The 19,723-nt window shown below is 40.9% G+C and overlaps 18 non-coding genes and 2 pseudogenes across 18 annotated transcripts; 9 read left to right on the top strand and 11 right to left on the bottom strand.

Moving 5' to 3' along the window:
- The first annotated feature begins 1 nt into the window (after position 1).
- LOC130697705 (U2 spliceosomal RNA) lies at positions 2 to 112 on the top strand (annotated as a pseudogene).
- A 639-nt stretch (positions 113 to 751) lies between these two features.
- LOC130697677 (U1 spliceosomal RNA) lies at positions 752 to 915 on the top strand. Its single transcript, XR_009002938.1, has one exon. It is a non-coding gene; the product is annotated as a U1 spliceosomal RNA (small nuclear RNA).
- Positions 916 to 1,193: 278 nt separating this feature from the next.
- On the top strand, positions 1,194 to 1,313 carry LOC130697638 (5S ribosomal RNA). The gene has a single exon (XR_009002901.1). It is a non-coding gene; the product is annotated as a 5S ribosomal RNA (ribosomal RNA).
- Positions 1,314 to 1,424: 111 nt separating this feature from the next.
- On the top strand, positions 1,425 to 1,509 carry Trnah-gug (transfer RNA histidin (anticodon GUG)). Its single transcript is given in 2 exon segments — positions 1,425 to 1,461; positions 1,475 to 1,509. It is a non-coding gene; the product is annotated as a tRNA-His (tRNA).
- A 402-nt stretch (positions 1,510 to 1,911) lies between these two features.
- On the top strand, positions 1,912 to 2,053 carry LOC130697640 (U4 spliceosomal RNA). Its single transcript, XR_009002903.1, has one exon. It is a non-coding gene; the product is annotated as a U4 spliceosomal RNA (small nuclear RNA).
- A 476-nt stretch (positions 2,054 to 2,529) lies between these two features.
- On the top strand, positions 2,530 to 2,652 carry LOC130697658 (U5 spliceosomal RNA). Its single transcript, XR_009002920.1, has one exon. It is a non-coding gene; the product is annotated as a U5 spliceosomal RNA (small nuclear RNA).
- Positions 2,653 to 3,776: 1,124 nt separating this feature from the next.
- LOC130697710 (small nucleolar RNA U3) lies at positions 3,777 to 3,999 on the top strand. Its single transcript, XR_009002964.1, has one exon. It is a non-coding gene; the product is annotated as a small nucleolar RNA U3 (small nucleolar RNA).
- Positions 4,000 to 4,654: 655 nt separating this feature from the next.
- LOC130697688 (U2 spliceosomal RNA) lies at positions 4,655 to 4,845 on the top strand. Its single transcript, XR_009002949.1, has one exon. It is a non-coding gene; the product is annotated as a U2 spliceosomal RNA (small nuclear RNA).
- A 639-nt stretch (positions 4,846 to 5,484) lies between these two features.
- On the top strand, positions 5,485 to 5,648 carry LOC130697685 (U1 spliceosomal RNA). Its single transcript, XR_009002946.1, has one exon. It is a non-coding gene; the product is annotated as a U1 spliceosomal RNA (small nuclear RNA).
- A 1,253-nt stretch (positions 5,649 to 6,901) lies between these two features.
- On the bottom strand, positions 6,902 to 7,043 carry LOC130697657 (U4 spliceosomal RNA). Its single transcript, XR_009002919.1, has one exon. It is a non-coding gene; the product is annotated as a U4 spliceosomal RNA (small nuclear RNA).
- A 402-nt stretch (positions 7,044 to 7,445) lies between these two features.
- Trnah-gug (transfer RNA histidin (anticodon GUG)) lies at positions 7,446 to 7,529 on the bottom strand. The gene is given in 2 exon segments: positions 7,446 to 7,480; positions 7,493 to 7,529. It is a non-coding gene; the product is annotated as a tRNA-His (tRNA).
- A 5,343-nt stretch (positions 7,530 to 12,872) lies between these two features.
- Positions 12,873 to 13,041, bottom strand: LOC130697702 (U2 spliceosomal RNA; annotated as a pseudogene).
- Positions 13,042 to 13,696: 655 nt separating this feature from the next.
- LOC130697712 (small nucleolar RNA U3) lies at positions 13,697 to 13,919 on the bottom strand. The gene has a single exon (XR_009002965.1). It is a non-coding gene; the product is annotated as a small nucleolar RNA U3 (small nucleolar RNA).
- Positions 13,920 to 15,043: 1,124 nt separating this feature from the next.
- On the bottom strand, positions 15,044 to 15,166 carry LOC130697659 (U5 spliceosomal RNA). The gene has a single exon (XR_009002921.1). It is a non-coding gene; the product is annotated as a U5 spliceosomal RNA (small nuclear RNA).
- A 477-nt stretch (positions 15,167 to 15,643) lies between these two features.
- On the bottom strand, positions 15,644 to 15,785 carry LOC130697641 (U4 spliceosomal RNA). The gene has a single exon (XR_009002904.1). It is a non-coding gene; the product is annotated as a U4 spliceosomal RNA (small nuclear RNA).
- A 402-nt stretch (positions 15,786 to 16,187) lies between these two features.
- Trnah-gug (transfer RNA histidin (anticodon GUG)) lies at positions 16,188 to 16,271 on the bottom strand. The gene is given in 2 exon segments: positions 16,188 to 16,222; positions 16,235 to 16,271. It is a non-coding gene; the product is annotated as a tRNA-His (tRNA).
- A 111-nt stretch (positions 16,272 to 16,382) lies between these two features.
- On the bottom strand, positions 16,383 to 16,502 carry LOC130697680 (5S ribosomal RNA). Its single transcript, XR_009002941.1, has one exon. It is a non-coding gene; the product is annotated as a 5S ribosomal RNA (ribosomal RNA).
- Positions 16,503 to 16,782: 280 nt separating this feature from the next.
- On the bottom strand, positions 16,783 to 16,946 carry LOC130697679 (U1 spliceosomal RNA). The gene has a single exon (XR_009002940.1). It is a non-coding gene; the product is annotated as a U1 spliceosomal RNA (small nuclear RNA).
- A 639-nt stretch (positions 16,947 to 17,585) lies between these two features.
- Positions 17,586 to 17,774, bottom strand: LOC130697696 (U2 spliceosomal RNA). The gene has a single exon (XR_009002956.1). It is a non-coding gene; the product is annotated as a U2 spliceosomal RNA (small nuclear RNA).
- A 655-nt stretch (positions 17,775 to 18,429) lies between these two features.
- LOC130697713 (small nucleolar RNA U3) lies at positions 18,430 to 18,652 on the bottom strand. Its single transcript, XR_009002966.1, has one exon. It is a non-coding gene; the product is annotated as a small nucleolar RNA U3 (small nucleolar RNA).
- Positions 18,653 to 19,723: the final 1,071 nt, after the last annotated feature.

The raw sequence follows: 19,723 nt of genomic DNA, 5'->3' as shown, positions 1-19,723 counted from the left end.
AATCCCAGAATATTAAACTGATTTTTGGAATTCGGTGGGAAATCAATGCTTGCATTGATCCTGTCACGGGTTGACCCGGTATTGCAGTACCTCCGGGATCGGCTCACCCTTTAAAAGGGATATCTCTATGAATGAAATAAATGTATATCTGCTCATCTTTATCACGCATCATCTTGTTGGAACTAATGATGTAACACCAATGTCTGTATATTTACATCTCATACATATTTGTCATCCCCAGTATGTCAATATTGCATCTGCAATCATGTGGCTGCTGTAGTGTTATGGTGTACCTCTTTTAGTAAGTGTCAAACATGGTTAACTAATTGCAGCCCAACGAGTTATGTTCATCTAAAAAGGACAAACTGCCTTTCAGTTCTAACTGTTAAAGTTGTCTCGATTTGAATTGATTGTTCGGTAATCTGTCATGAAACATTTGTCTTACTGAATCTGTCGTTTACATCAGTTGAGCGTCTAACGAGGGTTAAACAGTGCCGTTCGCCGTCTGCTGTTGGGCGCAGAAATTTTTCGTCAAATGGAAGCATTTTTCTTCTCACCTAAGAATGGCTGTAGATTTCCTATTATTTCAACAAGAGCTTTATGGAATCGACTATGCTCAGTGGGATCTTTCGATTCTTTGCGCCATTCTATACGCAATGGCTCTTTGTTAAGCTCTTTGGTTTAGTGTGCTTCGTCAGTATTGTTTGGGTACCAAAAAACTATGAGTTATCGTCAAGTATTCACTAAACTCATACTTACCTGGCTCAGAGGCAACCATGATCACCAAGGTGGTTCCTCCAGGGTGAGGCCCTACCATTGCACTTCGGATGGGCTGACCCTTGCGATTAATCCAAATGCGATTAACTCGGGAGTACAATTTTTGGTAGTGGGGGGCTGCGTTCGCGCTGTCCCCTGGTTAACAGAACATATAATATCAAGTGTACCATACATCACGGGATCCTGTTCATTAGGCAGATTTGTCATAAGGTATGTCATTTGATTTAATAATGTTTTATTTCTTTAAGTATAGAAATCGTCAAGGAAAATTCTAACATTTAGTTGATCATGCACAATTACGAAGTGTTTTTTTATGTAGTAAACGAGGCCCAAGCGCTAAGCTAGAGGATTTTTAAGGTGACTGCAACTACACAATTTGCAACGAAACAGACGTTGTTACCTTTACGGTCGTCCGTGCCAACGGCCATACCACGCTGAACGCACCGGGTCTCGTCGGCTCCCCGAAGTCTAAGCAGCGTCGGGTCTCGTTAGTACCTGGATGGGTGACCGCTTGGGAATACGAGATGCTGTTGGCATTGGTTTTTTGAGAATTTATTAATTTTTTTGTTTCCACCAATACAATTTGTTGATGAACCATAAACTTGATCGTGTGGAGCATTTTACAGATGCCAAATAATTTGAATTTCGCCGTGATCGTCTAGTGGTTAGGACCCTACGTTGTGGGGAAACGATAATTCCGTAGTAACCCAGGTTCGAATCCTGGTCACGGCAATTAGTAGTTTGAAGGTAAAACACTATTTCATAGTAATTGGAAATGTTTCGATCGGTATTAATGTGAATTTTATCGATTTTATTGTCAAGTTAACGGGGACGGGTTCAGTGGAATTGTACTCCAAATTGAATCAATTCCTGCACGTTCATTTGATTTGGCGAAATGCACCGTAATATGCACACTTTAAATGAATTTTACCAGTCCATGGCGTGGTGTGGTCATAGGTGGAATATTTGTAAAGTGAACTATTATCTTTGTAGGTATGTGAATGTAAAAATGAGGGCAGCGAACTGTTAGATTTCAATGAAAAGCAGCACCTCTCTTGGTTTTCTTGATATCAACGTCCGTGCAGAATTGGCGAGAGAAAGGTTCAAGTAGTAGAGCCCTCTCATGTACAATTTAGCTTTGCGCAGTGGCAATATCATAACCAATGAGGGTTTCCCGAGGTGTGATTATTGCTAGTTGAAAACTTTAACCAATACCCCGCCACGATTGAGTGAAATATTCTCGGTCGTCGGCAATTTTTGATAGCTCCTCCAGGAGCAGATTCCCTTAATGAACGTTAACATAGTTTTCCGTTAGTGATGGGCATTGTCTGCTAGGTTCTAGCATTTAGCAAGCGATTAGTTACTCGTTCCCATGGATATCGAAGGCCGAAAAACTTGTAGAATTACTGAACGAATCGCACTTTGTTCAACTAAGCGAAAGAGTTCAATACAAAGGTTTAAGAACTAGCAGAAGACTTGTCCTTCGTTTTCTTACCCAATTCAGCTTACCGATTTCGTTTGCCCTAGACTGCGTTTATGTTTCATCTAACCAGAATTAATTTAGTGCACAATCTAACGAAAAAATGATGTTTACATGAGCTTTACACAGCATCGTCTGTTTTACTCACTGTCTCAAATCTAACAGAAACCAGCAGTTGCTTTATGGTTGAATTTTTTGGGTTTACCATTGTTACTTTACCAAGTGGTTTGAAGTTGTGAAATGAATAAATACCAACTACTTTCAGTTGATATTCACTCTGGTTTCTAATCAATACCCGGATAAATCTTTCGCCTTTTACTAAAGATTTCCGTGGTTAGGAGCACTGATGAGTCTATATGACTTATTTTTCGATCGCCTGGTCTTTAGACTGGGCACCCCAATAAAACACAAATAAATTCTTGTACGTAACCTAGGGAGTAGCTTGGGTGCAAATTTCGGATGAAAATCGATAAAAGAATATTGAGGTGTCTAATTGCAAACGCGGCCGAGGGCGCGAAGCGCCCGATGGCCGCAAATTCACGTAAATGTAAAGTGAAGCACGGTACTATCCACAATAGCAATTGAAAACGCGGCCGAGGGCGCGAAGCGCCCGATGGCCGCAAATTCAAACATTCTACCATTTCAAATCGAACTCACATTCACACAATTCGCTGTTCCATCCGAAGAAGTGAATTGAAAGCGAAAAACTTCAAAAAAAAAAAAAAAGAAAAGAAAACTTCAAACGCCATTCAATATCTAGGATTCAGATTATTATTCCGCATGAGCTTTGCACATATATAACACTTTTCAAAAGTGCGGGGGGTCACTGCCGTTGTAGTATTTCACATCTGAAGTTCAAAGAAACACATAGAAATAACAATTTTCCTAATCGAAAAAAAAAAAAAAAAGGAAGGAAAATGAAAGAGGTTTGACTGTTTCGCCGAGGCTAATCCATGTCGCACATTCACGGGCGCGATCCTACTACTGCCCGACACGGGAACTTTTGGCTGCTAAGTTTCCCTCCTGGCCCGTTTCGCTCCTCCTTAGCTAACCTGCACCCATCAAACTCCTCCGATGGGTCCATGTTGATGACGAGCTTAGTGCGGACGCTCGATCAACATGCACGATCACGAAGTAGGGCTCCTCGTCTCAAGTCATCCACACTATCAAGCCTCCCAGAAGCAGGATTACAGATGCGTGCCACACATCCAGCTGGAGTATGTGTGTTCAGCTATCGAATGTATTTCTGCAAATGAGCACGATGAAAGTAACTGGATGCCCTTCAAGAGACTACTACGTTTAATTTCCGTAGTGGTATAAATATCGTCGTTGTTTTGCCATCGGGTTGATAGTGGTAAATGAACAAAACGCAAAGTGTCGCTGTGTAGCGCTTTTTGACAAGATTCACTTCTAGAATGAGCTCGTTAACTAGCAAAACCGCGGCAACTTTCGTATAGATACGTTAATGCTGTTTCATTTTGCATAATCTATTTATTCTTTAGCAACTGAATTCAACATTAAGATCATACTTCACAGGATCATTTCTGTAGTATATCTTGACTTGTTTCCCACCAGAAACATTCCTCCATTCAACCCGCGATGACGAGTAATGACGCTGGCTTCTGAGAGTGAAACAGGTTTCGGGTGTAACTACTTCTGTGGTTCCTGCTCGTAGCTATTGAGGACCGTTTCCGATGTTCCCTTGTGGTACACTGGAAGGGAACTAGCGTTTTCAGAGCGGTATTTAAACAACCCAAAAAGAAATGAATTTACTGGCATACGTAAACCCGTCGAACTCCATTACATCATAATCGATGTCGAAATTGCTAATGCACCCATGTTTAGATTTCAGTAATGAAACCTTGGGCACTTTTAATGAGAATTTTACACATTCGGGGGCATAGTATTTAGATGGGTGTCGTCCATTATTGGGTTCATGTAACATTGTTTAATGCTGTTAGGTTTTCTGTCTGTGTAACTTTAATTTAGTTGTAAATATTGCCGCGTTTCGTCTACCGTGGATTTGAGCTACGTACAAAACGTTTTACCAAGTTTCTAACTAACACCTTCCTCTGTCTGTTTAATAGGCAGTTTAAAGTCTGCAGTACTCTCTACTAGGTGGAGTTCATCGAGTTAAATTCAGGGTGCTTTGCATTCAACAGCTTCCCAAATAACTTAATATTTGAACGACTCATCCTAATATAGCATTCCTATCAAAATAGAAGATAAAAACTTATGAGTTGTATTGGCTTTTAGCAGTGCCAGGTGGTGCTCTAGCAACAACCTGTTTTATTGATGAATTTCATTGTTTTTGGATAGGGGTTTGCTTTTTTTGTACATCAGTCAGATTTTCGAGAACAGCATAGCATATAATACCCAGTAACTTGAATCTCAGTTATCGCTTCTCGGCCTTTTGGCTAAGATCAAAGTGTAGTATCTGTTCTTATCAGCTTAATATCTGATACGGGTTCAAATGGACCCCAGAATATTAAACTGATTTTTGGAATTCGGTGGGAAATCAATGCTTGCATTGATCCTGTCACGGGTTGACCCGGTATTGCAGTACCTCCGGGATCGGCTCACCCTTTAAAAGGGATATCTCTATGAATGAAATAAATGTATATCTGCTCATCTTTATCACGCATCATCTTGTTGGAACTAATGATGTAACACCAATGTCTGTATATTTACATCTCATACATATTTGTCATCCCCAGTATGTCAATATTGCATCTGCAATCATGTGGCTGCTGTAGTGTTATGGTGTACCTCTTTTAGTAAGTGTCAAACATGGTTAACTAATTGCAGCCCAACGAGTTATGTTCATCTAAAAAGGACAAACTGCCTTTCAGTTCTAACTGTTAAAGTTGTCTCGATTTGAATTGATTGTTCGGTAATCTGTCATGAAACATTTGTCTTACTGAATCTGTCGTTTACATCAGTTGAGCGTCTAACGAGGGTTAAACAGTGCCGTTCGCCGTCTGCTGTTGGGCGCAGAAATTTTTCGTCAAATGGAAGCATTTTTCTTCTCACCTAAGAATGGCTGTAGATTTCCTATTATTTCAACAAGAGCTTTATGGAATCGACTATGCTCAGTGGGATCTTTCGATTCTTTGCGCCATTCTATACGCAATGGCTCTTTGTTAAGCTCTTTGGTTTAGTGTGCTTCGTCAGTATTGTTTGGGTACCAAAAAACTATGAGTTATCGTCAAGTATTCACTAAACTCATACTTACCTGGCTCAGAGGCAACCATGATCACCAAGGTGGTTCCTCCAGGGCGAGGCCTTTCCATTGCACTAAGGATGGGCTGACCCTTGCGATTAATCCAAATGTGATTAACTCGGGAGTACAATTTTTGGTAGTGGGGGACTGCGTTCGCGCCGTCCCCTGAGAAGCAGAACATATAATATCAAGTGTACCATACATCACGGGATCCTGTTCATTAGGCAGATTTGTCAGCTAAGGTATGTCATTTGATTTAATAATGTTTTATTTCTTTAAGTATAGAAATCGTCAAGGAAAATTCTAACATTTAGTTGATCATGCACAATTACGAAGTGTTTTTTTATGTAGTAAACGAGGCCCAAGCGCTAAGCTAGAGGATTTTTAAGGTGACTGCAACTACACAATTTGCAACGAAACAGACGTTGTTACCTTTACGGTCGAAAGTGTCAACGGCCATACCACGTAGAACTCACCCGGTCTCGTCAGCTCCCGGACGTGTTTTTGACAGCTCCCAAAAATATCACAAACTTGAAAAATTTTCCAGCTAGTTTTCTCATTTCATAGTTTCTATCTATTTATCTAATTCTATTTTTCATATTTCGGTTAGTTTTTGTTTGAATAATATTATTTTCACTTCAAAAGTGAAAATAGTATTATACTTAGTTAGAATAAATTCTTCTCTTCTTCATTTGTTAGTCAATTTTCTCAGTTTTTGCATAATTTTTTTTTTCTCAATTAGTTTTTTTTTCATATCTTTGCATTCTGTTTTCTCTTTTTCTCAGTTAATATTCTTTGCTCTGTTACAATCTTGCAATCTTCTGTACTGAACCTATTTATATCAATCTTTACCTCATCTTCACTCATTCCTACTAGTCTTCAACATATTTCATATTTATATTTCCTTCTAAGTGCACACACAAAAAAACATTAAAAACAAAAAAAAAATATATATTCATCTTCACCTTAGCACATAATAGTAGCACCCTATTTGTAGAATGGAAATAAAGAGAGAAAGAACAAAAAATTCAACCATAAAGCAACTGCTGGTTTCTGTTAGATTTGAGACAGTGAGTAAAACAGACGATGCTGTGTAAAGCTCATGTAAACATCATTTTTTCGTTAGATTGTGCACTAAATTAATTCTGGTTAGATGAAACATAAACGCAGTCTAGGGCAAACGAAATCGGTAAGCTGAATTGGGTAAGAAAACGAAGGACAAGTCTTCTGCTAGTTCTTAAACCTTTGTATTGAACTCTTTCGCTTAGTTGAACAAAGTGCGATTCGTTCAGTAATTCTACAAGTTTTTCGGCCTTCGATATCCATGGGAACGAGTAACTAATCGCTTGCTAAATGCTAGAACCTAGCAGACAATGCCCATCACTAACGGAAAACTATGTTAACGTTCATTAAGGGAATAGCCCTCTGAGGAGCTATCAAAAATTGCCGACGACGAAGATTATTTCACTCCATCGTGGCGGGGTATTGGTTAAAGTTTTCAACTAGCAATAATCACATCTCGGTAGACCCTCATTGATTATGATATTGCCACTGCGCAAAGCTAACCTGTACATGAGAGGGCTCTACTACTTGAACCTTTCTCTCGCCAATTCTGCACGGACGTTGATATCAAGAAAACCAAGAGAGGTGCTGCTTTTCATTGAAATCTAACAGTTCGCTGCCCTCATTTTTACATTCACATACCTACAAAGATAATAGTTCACTTTACAAATATTCCACCTATGACCACACCACGCCATGGACTGGTAAAATTCATTTAAAGTGTGCATATTACGGTGCATTTCGCCAAATCAAATGAACGTGCAGGAATTGATTCAATTTGGAGTACAATTCCACTGAACCCGTCCCCGTTAACTTGACAATAAAATCGATAAAATTCACATTAATACCGATCGAAACATTTCCAATTACTATGAAATAGTGTTTTACCTTCAAACTTCAGAATGCCGTGACCAGGATTCGAACCTGGGTTACTACGGATTATCGTTTCCCCACAACGTAGGGTCCTAACCACTAGACGATCACGGCCAAATTCAAATTATTTGGCATCTGTAAAATGCTCCACACGATCAAGTTTATGGTTCATCAACAAATTGTATTGGTGGAAACAAAAAAATTACTTAATGAAAGAAAAAGCAATGCCAACAGCATCCCGTATTCCCAAGCGGTCACCCATCTTTATTTTTTTTTTTTTTTTTTTTGTAAAATAACCTTTTATTCACAATTAATGCTCATGGTAGTGCAGTATTAACCCCCAAACGCCACAAAAATTTTAGATTCAAAAAAAAAAAAAAAAAAAAAAAAAAAAACAAAAATAACAAAAGAAAAAGTGCAGACGATGTTAGGGAACAGAGATAAAATAAAAAAATTGGCAATGTCGGGATAGAATCTAAACAAACAAACAAAAACAAACAAACAAATGCAAATAATTTTGATTTTGTGGGCTAATTACAAAAAAAAAACAAACAAAAATAAACAAATGTGAACAATATGGAACATCGAAAATTTATACAAGAACCACAAAACAACAATATAAACATAATAATTATAATAACGAACAAGGAACTCAAGGTATTTTCTGGGGAGCATTAAGGGTTTTCCATAAGCTCTCTACTTCTTCTTGACGAGGTGTGCGGTGGTGAAGTCTTGATTTCCAGGTGATGAAGATGTAAGCAGCCAGAAGAGTAAATGCTAGCCGGAGATTACCTATTGGCCCAAAATGGCCACGAATCAAGTCTTCATTTGACGACCTGCAGCCCATTTGACGCAAAGTTCCCTCCAACCAGCTCCAAACGATGAGGCGTGCAGGACATTGGAACGTCAGATGCTCATCGGTTTCTGGATGTTGAAGGCAGATAGGGCATGTAGCATCCTTGGTGGGATCTAACCGATGGCATCTGGTCCTGGTAGGGAGAAGTCGCTGGTTGAAGAGGAACATGGTCTCTCGGATGTTGCTTGGCAGGGCTGCAGTCTCCTTCCAGATTCGTGGCCAATCCAGGTGAGGCCTTAGGATCTCCAGCTTTCCCTGAGTGATTACCTCCAGGATCCAATGGTTATATGTTTTCCTGTGAACCATTGGATTCCCCTGCACCAGGATGGAAGCGGCGAACAGTTGTTTAATCTGATGCAGGGGTTCCTGAAGGTAGTTGGGCCTCTTCATGACTGCTACAGGTGCGGTGTTGTTCTTGTAGATGGGAAGTAAGGTGCGGAGAGGGAAGGACATCCAATAACGAAGTAGAGAGCTTTCTGGACTACTGGGGCCTACAAGGATTCTATACGTGGGACAGAGGAAAAGTGAACGGTAAAAGAGGTGTGTGTTGACCATTCCCAGTCCCCCTTGGCTCACAGAACGATATATTACAGTTTTGTTCGGCCTTTCTACTTTTCCCATCCATAGGAATTTCATAACAGCCTTTAAAATCTGGTCAGACATATTTTGATTACATGGTAATACCTGTGCAATAAACACAGTTCCGGAGAGAGCCTTCGACTTGAGAAAAATTACTCTCTGGTAGAGATTGAAACGTCGACAGGCATTCTCTCGCAGGATACCATTTAGAGAGCCGAATGCATCACTCCAAACCCTATTAGCTGTCTCAACTATGGAATGGGAGAACTTAATTCCTAAGAGGGACAATGTTGGTGCTGATACAAGCCACTCAAGAGGCCAAGTGGACCTAGAGCTCCAATTCCCAAGTCCAAGGGCTTTCGTTTTCTCTTTATTCATCCTTGCCTTTGTCCACTGACAGAACAAGTCAATGACTTGTCCTGCCCTGGTAAAATCTTCGTCACAAGAAATGAAAATGGTGACGTCATCAACAAAGGCTCTGACAGTGAGTTTTTCATTAAATAATGATATGCCCTTGAGAACATGAGATAAACGCACTAGCAAAGGCTCAATGTATAGTACAAAAAGATGGACAGATAGGGGGCATCCCTGGCGAATCGATTGAATGTCAGAAATCACCCCAGCCACCTCCGATCCGTTGAGGATTGACATTCCTGTTACAGAGTACATCGTCTGCAACCAACGGACGAAAGTGGTGGGATAGCCCATGACATCCAGAATTCTCCAGAGGACTTCCCTGTTAACCAGGTCGTAGGCCTTTTCAAAGTCGACTCCAACAATGGCAGCGCCCATACCCCGAATCGGAAAGTTGGAAGAGTCATGGCATCCCCGGTCATCAACGTATTGAATGACATCTCTGTAAAGTACTAAATTATCGAAAATCAATCTACCAGGTACCCCACCTTTTTGGTGAGGCCCTATGGTAGATGACAGTGTCTGCTTCAAACGTCTCGCTAAGACAGATGCCATGACTTTGTAGTCACAGTTCAAGAGAGAAATTGGCCGAAAATTAGAAACCCCGCAAAGTCCAGACGACTTGGGTATTAGCCTAATCGCCGCTTGTCCCTGCGAAGACGTCAGAGTTTCCCTTTCCAGGATATGATTAAACATAGCCAAGAAATGGGGTGCGATCTCGTCCCAATATTCTACGTAAAACTCGTAAGGAATGCCATCGGTGCCAGGGGACTTGTTTGATTTCATGGCTGTCAGGGCAGATCGAATCTCAAAAAGGGAAATTGGTGCTGTCAGGTTTGGGTTTGGTTTCAAGCAATCTCTTACTCCCTCTAAAAAATCATTCCCTGCCAGTATGTCAGGAGAAGGTTGGTTTTTAAAAATTTTAGTAAAATGGGAAACAATTTCTGCGGAAATGTCCTCTTTGGTCGATAAGCAAGTGCCATTTTGGGCAATGATCTTATCAATGCGACATTTGCGGTAGTTAATTCTAGCTCTATTAACATGGAAGATATTAGCTTCCTCGACTTCTTCGCCCTCAAAGCAGCGGGAACGAATCCCATACCCTTTGAGTGTGCTCTCCTCCCAAGACTTTGAGAATTTCCTCAACTGGTGAAAGGCAACCCAATCAAAGGTATCTGCTTCGGCCATCTCCTGAATGCAAGTCTGGTAGAAAAACTTGGTTTCTCTAACCATTCGAGCTCTTTGCCTAGAGAATAATCTACCGAAATGCGCTTGATACCCGGTTTCAGGACACTCTCCCACCAATTTGCTACATTGCTTTCCCTAAGAGGATGATTGGCAGATTCCCGAATAAAGTTAATGACATATTTCTGAAAACCTTCTTCTGACAGTATGGAAGTATTTAACTTCCACAACCCAGCAGGAGATCTAGTACGATGCGGGAGATCGAGATTGCAAGTAAAAGTAGATTGTACTGACTGATGATCACTAATCGATAAAGATTGCAAACAAATATTTAAAAATTTGTCTGCAAAGGATCGACTAGCATATATCCTATCAAGCCTAGAAGAACCGGTAGGGTAGTGAAAGGTATGACCAGGTTCGTTATAATTTAGCTTTTTCCAGATGTCTACTAGATCAAGACCAGTAACCATCTCTTTCAAAGCATAGCTGACGACATTAGGTGAGATAGGGAGAGACTGGGTTGTTGCCTTATCTTGGATGTCGTCAACGCAGTTAAAATCGCCTATCAACACGAAGGGCAGTCGAGTAGTAAGTGTGTAGGCAGGGACGGTTTGTCGAAAGAAATTGTTTCTCTCAGTCTTAACGTGACTACCTGACGGGGCATAGATGTTAATGAACGTGAAACATTTCACGTCAATAGAAATTAGCCTTCCGTCAGGTTCTAGCAGTAAACGAGAATAGTTCAGACCATGTCTAATAAGAATGGCTGTTCCATTTTTGTTGGGACCGACATTTGCCAACAAATGGTAGCGGCTTTCAATAATTGGGCAAGTATGAAATGCTACCTCTTGAAGTCCCACAATATCTAAGTTTCCGTCCCTGCAAAAGTTAAAAAGAATTTGACGCCGCTCGACTGACTTAATTCCTCCGATGTTGATAGATGCGATTTTTAAGTTTGTAGTCATTTGGTGGGTTTCTTGGGTTGGGTAACGGGTAAGGTCGGTTTAGGGTTCTGGTTGGGTAAGGTGGGTTTAAATCTTTTGTTTCGGTTTGCAGGTGGGACTTTAACGTGGTCTGGTGTTTTGTCGGTTTCCATGGTCTCAATGTCCCCCATGTCGGGTTCGATCGAGTCCATGGAAACAATCATAGGTTCAGAGGTGCCGGGTTGGGTCTCGGGTATTATGGTTTGGAGTGGAATGGTCTTTGGTAAGGGATTGTCGGTGGGTTGAACTAGTGGGGCTGGAGAGGATGGGGTTTCAAGGTGGGGAGCCCCTTCTGAGAGTGGGTCTTGCAACCCACACTCGAGAAGGGCTTTGGAAACTATGGGGTCTTCAACTAAAGGAATAGTGACGGGGATTACGGTAATTGTCTTTGTCTTTTTGGTGGCTTTTTCTAATGGTTTTTGGGCAATGGTAGGTTCCTTGTTCCGTCGTAAGGTTGGGCAGTTGTAGCTAAAATGGGTTTCCTCGTCACAAAGTCTGCAAGTGGGTTTCTGTCCATCATACTTAACCGTGGCACGATAACTGCCAATAGTTAAGTATGATGGAATATTTTTAGTCAGTGTCATACGTGCAATCATCCAAGTGGCAAGGACAGGGTATAAAACTTCGTCCTCTACCACTCGATAGCGTTCCCACCGAGCTTCTATTACTGTTCCAAATTCTTTTAGACGGGTTTGGACTACTCCCAAATCTAGATTCTGTGGAATTCCTGCAATCCGAACAAATTTCTCCTGAATATTACTATCCCTGATAACTATTGAAACTTCTTTCCCCTCCAATTCTGTCCTGACGATGCCACTGTGTTGGGACACAAAATTTGAGGTGTATACCTCTGACGTAAACGTAAGCCTAGCAACCTGATTTCTCGTATCTAGCACAGCAACTAGGCCTAAGAGATCCTGCGGCTCAACTTTCAAACTACGTACGAAGCCATGCACCGCACGCATACTCAATCTCGGGCTTTGAAACCCGAAATCCACATCTACGCTATTGAGCCACTTGGCAGCCATTGTCCCTCAGACAATGAAAAACTAAGTGGCCAAAGTGGAGGGGAAGATCCCCACACACGAAACAAGACACAAAATATGTAAAAAGGGGAAAAACACGCAAAAAAAAAAACAAACGACAATAATACTTTTAAACACAGAAACAAAAATAAGTGAAAGAGAGTTACATTGACTAAACTAGAAAAAAAAAATTTACAATTTACAGTTTAAGTGAAGTTGTTAATGTGGGGGCCTAACAGTGACGCACGTGTGGGGAATGTGAAGAACGAAATGGGAGCTGACGGCCGGGTTGGCTACCGGAAGGCCGACGTCAAATTGACGCCGCGCAGTTTACGTCGAACCACACCTTCTCGCCGGCTGCCGACGTAAGCGATTACCCAGCCGTCAAGGATTGAGAGAAGAGGAAAAGTTAGTAAGGAAGTGGGCCAAGATTGCCCGAAAAGGTTTCAGGTAATCAAAAAAGCAACACTTGGTCAAAAATCTATCAAGCTATATAACCGGGGTCCATTTGAACCCGTATCAGATATTAAGCTGATAAGAACAGATAATACACTTTGATCTTAGCCAAAAGGCCGAGAAGCGATAACTGAGATTCAAGTTACTGGGTATTATATGCTATGCTGTTCTCGAAAATCTGACTGATGTACAAAAAAAGCAAACCCCTATCCAAAAACAATGAAATTCATCAATAAAACAGGTTGTTGCTAGAGCACCACCTGGCACTGCTAAAAGCCAATACAACTCATAAGTTTTTATCTTCTATTTTGATAGGAATGCTATATTAGGATGAGTCGTTCAAATATTAAGTTATTTGGGAAGCTGTTGAATGCAAAGCACCCTGAATTTAACTCGATGAACTCCACCTAGTAGAGAGTACTGCAGACTTTAAACTGCCTATTAAACAGACAGAGGAAGGTGTTAGTTAGAAACTTGGTAAAACGTTTTGTACGTAGCTCAAATCCACGGTAGACGAAACGCGGCAATATTTACAACTAAATTAAAGTTACACAGACAGAAAACCTAACAGCATTAAACAATGTTACATGAACCCAATAATGGACGACACCCATCTAAATACTATGCCCCCGAATGTGTAAAATTCTCATTAAAAGTGCCCAAGGTTTCATTACTGAAATCTAAACATGGGTGCATTAGCAATTTCGACATCGATTATGATGTAATGGAGTTCGACGGGTTTACGTATGCCAGTAAATTCATTTCTTTTTGGGTTGTTTAAATACCGCTCTGAAAACGCTAGTTCCCTTCCAGTGTACCACAAGGGAACATCGGAAACGGTCCTCAATAGCTACGAGCAGGAACCACAGAAGTAGTTACACCCGAAACCTGTTTCACTCTCAGAAGCCAGCGTCATTACTCGTCATCGCGGGTTGAATGGAGGAATGTTTCTGGTGGGAAACAAGTCAAGATATACTACAGAAATGATCCTGTGAAGTATGATCTTAATGTTGAATTCAGTTGCTAAAGAATAAATAGATTATGCAAAATGAAACAGCATTAACGTATCTATACGAAAGTTGCCGCGGTTTTGCTAGTTAACGAGCTCATTCTAGAAGTGAATCTTGTCAAAAAGCGCTACACAGCGACACTTTGCGTTTTGTTCATTTACCACTATCAACCCGATGGCAAAACAACGACGATATTTATACCACTACGGAAATTAAACGTAGTAGTCTCTTGAAGGGCATCCAGTTACTTTCATCGTGCTCATTTGCAGAAATACATTCGATAGCTGAACACACATACTCCAGCTGGATGTGTGGCACGCATCTGTAATCCTGCTTCTGGGAGGCTTGATAGTGTGGATGACTTGAGACGAGGAGCCCTACTTCGTGATCGTGCATGTTGATCGAGCGTCCGCACTAAGCTCGTCATCAACATGGACCCATCGGAGGAGTTTGATGGGTGCAGGTTAGCTAAGGAGGAGCGAAACGGGCCAGGAGGGAAACTTAGCAGCCAAAAGTTCCCGTGTCGGGCAGTAGTAGGATCGCGCCCGTGAATGTGCGACATGGATTAGCCTCGGCGAAACAGTCAAACCTCTTTCATTTTCCTTCTTTTTTTTTTTCGATTAGGAAAATTGTTATTTCTATGTGTTTCTTTGAACTTCAGATGTGAAATACTACAACGGCAGTGACCCCCCGCACTTTTGAAAAGTGTTATATATGTGCAAAGCTCATGCGGAATAATAATCTGAATCCTAGATATTGAATGGCGTTTGAAGTTTTTTTTTTTTTTTTTTTTTTTTTTTTTTTGAAGTTTTTCGCTTTCAATTCACTTCTTCGGATGGAACAGCGAATTGTGTGAATGTGAGTTCGATTTGAAATGGTAGAATGTTTGAATTTGCGGCCATCGGGCGCTTCGCGCCCTCGGCCGCGTTTTCAATTGCTATTGTGGATAGTACCGTGCTTCACTTTACATTTACGTGAATTTGCGGCCATCGGGCGCTTCGCGCCCTCGGCCGCGTTTGCAATTAGACACCTCAATATTCTTTTATCGATTTTCATCCGAAATTTGCACCCAAGCTACTCCCTAGGTTACGTACAAGAATTTATTTGTGTTTTATTGGGGTGCCCAGTCTAAAGACCAGGCGATCGAAAAATAAGTCATATAGACTCATCAGTGCTCCTAACCACGGAAATCTTTAGTAAAAGGCGAAAGATTTATCCGGGTATTGATTAGAAACCAGAGTGAATATCAACTGAAAGTAGTTGGTATTTATTCATTTCACAACTTCAAACCACTTTGGTAAAGTAACAATGGTAAACCCAAAAAATTCAACCATAAAGCAACTGCTGGTTTCTGTTAGATTTGAGACAGTGAGTAAAACAGACGATGCTGTGTAAAGCTCATGTAAACATCATTTTTTCGTTAGATTGTGCACTAAATTAATTCTGGTTAGATGAAACATAAACGCAGTCTAGGGCAAACGAAATCGGTAAGCTGAATTGGGTAAGAAAACGAAGGACAAGTCTTCTGCTAGTTCTTAAACCTTTGTATTGAACTCTTTCGCTTAGTTGAACAAAGTGCGATTCGTTCAGTAATTCTACAAGTTTTTCGGCCTTCGATATCCATGGGAACGAGTAACTAATCGCTTGCTAAATGCTAGAACCTAGCAGACAATGCCCATCACTAACGGAAAACTATGTTAACGTTCATTAAGGGAATCTGCTCCTGGAGGAGCTATCAAAAATTGCCGACGACCGAGAATATTTCACTCAATCGTGGCGGGGTATTGGTTAAAGTTTTCAACTAGCAATAATCACACCTCGGGAAACCCTCATTGGTTATGATATTGCCACTGCGCAAAGCTAAATTGTACATGAGAGGGCTCTACTACTTGAACCTTTCTCTCGCCAATTCTGCACGGACGTTGATATCAAGAAAACCAAGAGAGGTGCTGCTTTTCATTGAAATCTAACAGTTCGCTGCCCTCATTTTTACATTCACATACCTACAAAGATAATAGTTCACTTTACAAATATTCCACCTATGACCACACCACGCCATGGACTGGTAAAATTCATTTAAAGTGTGCATATTACGGTGCATTTCGCCAAATCAAATGAACGTGCAGGAATTGATTCAATTTGGAGTACAATTCCACTGAACCCGTCCCCGTTAACTTGACAATAAAATCGATAAAATTCACATTAATACCGATCGAAACATTTCCAATTACTATGAAATAGTGTTTTACCTTCAAACTTCAGAATGCCGTGACCAGGATTCGAACCTGGGTTACTACGGATTATCGTTTCCCCACAACGTAGGGTCCTAACCACTAGACGATCACGGCCAAATTCAAATTATTTGGCATCTGTAAAATGCTCCACACGATCAAGTTTATGGTTCATCAACAAATTGTATTGGTGGAAACAAAAAAATTAATAAATTCTCAAAAAACCAATGCCAACAGCATCTCGTATTCCCAAGCGGTCACCCATCCAGGTACTAACGAGACCCGACGCTGCTTAGACTTCGGGGAGCCGACGAGACCCGGTGCGTTCAGCGTGGTATGGCCGTTGGCACGGACGACCGTAAAGGTAACAACGTCTGTTTCGTTGCAAATTGTGTAGTTGCAGTCACCTTAAAAATCCTCTAGCTTAGCGCTTGGGCCTCGTTTACTACATAAAAAAACACTTCGTAATTGTGCATGATCAACTAAATGTTAGAATTTTCCTTGACGATTTCTATACTTAAAGAAATAAAACATTATTAAATCAAATGACATACCTTAGCTGACAAATCTGCCTAATGAACAGGATCCCGTGATGTATGGTACACTTGATATTATATGTTCTGCTTCTCAGGGGACAGCGCGAACGCAGTCCCCCACTACCAAAAATTGTACTCCCGAGTTAATCGCATTTGGATTAATCGCAAGGGTCAGCCCATCCGCAGTGCAATGGTAGGGCCTCGCCCTGGAGGAACCACCTTGGTGATCATGGTTGCCTCTGAGCCAGGTAAGTATGATTTTAGTGAATACTTGACGATAACTCATAGTTTTTTGGTACCCAAACAATACTGACGAAGCACACTAAACCAAAGAGCTTAACAAAGAGCCATTGCGTATAGAATGGCGCAAAGAATCGAAAGATCCCACTGAGCATAGTCGATTCCATAAAGCTCTTGTTGAAATAATAGGAAATCTACAGCCATTCTTAGGTGAGAAGAAAAATGCTTCCATTTGACGAAAAATTTCTGCGCCCAACAGCAGACGGCGAACGGCACTGTTTAACCCTCGTTAGACGCTCAACTGATGTAAACGACAGATTCAGTAAGACAAATGTTTCATGACAGATTACCGAACAATCAATTCAAATCGAGACAACTTTAACAGTTAGAACTGAAAGGCAGTTTGTCCTTTTTAGATGAACATAACTCGTTGGGCTGCAATTAGTTAACCATGTTTGACACTTACTAAAAGAGGTACACCATAACACTACAGCAGCCACATGATTGCAGATGCAATATTGACATACTGGGGATGACAAATATGTATGAGATGTAAATATACAGACATTGGTGTTACATCATTAGTTCCAACAAGATGATGCGTGATAAAGATGAGCAGATATACATTTATTTCATTCATAGAGATATCCCTTTTAAAGGGTGAGCCGATCCCGGAGGTACTGCAATACCGGGTCAACCCGTGACAGGATCAATGCACAAATTGTTCCCGCCGATTTTCAAAAATCAGTTTAATATTCTGGGGTCCATTTGAACCCGTATCAGATATTAAGCTGATAAGAACAGATACTACACTTTGATCTTAGCCAAAAGGCCGAGAAGCGATAACTGTGGTGATAATTACTGGGTATTATATGCTATGCTGTTCTCGAAAATCTGACTGATGTACAAAAAAAGCAAACCCCTATCCAAAAACAATGAAATTCATCAATAAAACAGGTTGTTGCTAGAGCACCACCTGGCACTGCTAAAAGCCAATACAACTCATAAGTTTTTATCTTCTATTTTGATAGGAATGCTATATTAGGATGAGTCGTTCAAATATTAAGTGATTTGGGAAGCTGTTGAATGCAAAGCACCCTGAATTTAACTCGATGAACTCCACCTAGTAGAGAGTACTGCAGACTTTAAACTGCCTATTAAACAGACAGAGGAAGGTGTTAGTTAGAAACTTGGTAAAACGTTTTGTACGTAGCTCAAATCCACGGTAGACGAAACGCGGCAATATTTACAACTAAATTAAAGTTACACAGACAGAAAACCTAACAGCATTAAACAATGTTACATGAACCCAATAATGGACGACACCCATCTAAATACTATGCCCCCGAATGTGTAAAATTCTCATTAAAAGTGCCCAAGGTTTCATTACTGAAATCTAAACATGGGTGCATTAGCAATTTCGACATCGATTATGATGTAATGGAGTTCGACGGGTTTACGTATGCCAGTAAATTCATTTCTTTTTGGGTTGTTTAAATACCGCTCTGAAAACGCTAGTTCCCTTCCAGTGTACCACAAGGGAACATCGGAAACGGTCCTCAATAGCTACGAGCAGGAACCACAGAAGTAGTTACACCCGAAACCTGTTTCACTCTCAGAAGCCAGCGTCATTACTCGTCATCGCGGGTTGAATGGAGGAATGTTTCTGGTGGGAAACAAGTCAAGATATACTACAGAAATGATCCTGTGAAGTATGATCTTAATGTTGAATTCAGTTGCTAAAGAATAAATAGATTATGCAAAATGAAACAGCATTAACGTATCTATACGAAAGTTGCCGCGGTTTTGCTAGTTAACGAGCTCATTCTAGAAGTGAATCTTGTCAAAAAGCGCTACACAGCGACACTTTGCGTTTTGTTCATTTACCACTATCAACCCGATGGCAAAACAACGACGATATTTATACCACTACGGAAATTAAACGTAGTAGTCTCTTGAAGGGCATCCAGTTACTTTCATCGTGCTCATTTGCAGAAATACATTCGATAGCTGAACACACATACTCCAGCTGGATGTGTGGCACGCATCTGTAATCCTGCTTCTGGGAGGCTTGATAGTGTGGATGACTTGAGACGAGGAGCCCTACTTCGTGATCGTGCATGTTGATCGAGCGTCCGCACTAAGCTCGTCATCAACATGGACCCATCGGAGGAGTTTGATGGGTGCAGGTTAGCTAAGGAGGAGCGAAACGGGCCAGGAGGGAAACTTAGCAGCCAAAAGTTCCCGTGTCGGGCAGTAGTAGGATCGCGCCCGTGAATGTGCGACATGGATTAGCCTCGGCGAAACAGTCAAACCTCTTTCATTTTCCTCCCTTTTTTTTTTTCGATTAGGAAAATTGTTATTTCTATGTGTTTCTTTGAACTTCAGATGTGAAATACTACAACGGCAGTGACCCCCCGCACTTTTGAAAAGTGTTATATATGTGCAAAGCTCATGCGGAATAATAATCTGAATCCTAGATATTGAATGGCGTTTGAAGTTTTCTTTTTTTTTTTTTTTTTTTTTTTTTTTTTGAAGTTTTTCGCTTTCAATTCACTTCTTCGGATGGAACAGCGAATTGTGTGAATGTGAGTTCGATTTGAAATGGTAGAATGTTTGAATTTGCGGCCATCGGGCGCTTCGCGCCCTCGGCCGCGTTTTCAATTGCTATTGTGGATAGTACCGTGCTTCACTTTACATTTACGTGAATTTGCGGCCATCGGGCGCTTCGCGCCCTCGGCCGCGTTTGCAATTAGACACCTCAATATTCTTTTATCGATTTTCATCCGAAAT

Source organism: Daphnia carinata, chromosome 5 (genome assembly GCF_022539665.2).
Source record: "Daphnia carinata strain CSIRO-1 chromosome 5, CSIRO_AGI_Dcar_HiC_V3, whole genome shotgun sequence".
Taxonomy (NCBI): Eukaryota; Metazoa; Arthropoda; class Branchiopoda; order Diplostraca; family Daphniidae; genus Daphnia; species Daphnia carinata.
Note: the sequence above shows the minus strand (reverse complement) of the source record. Positions and strands in the feature narration are given on the sequence as shown.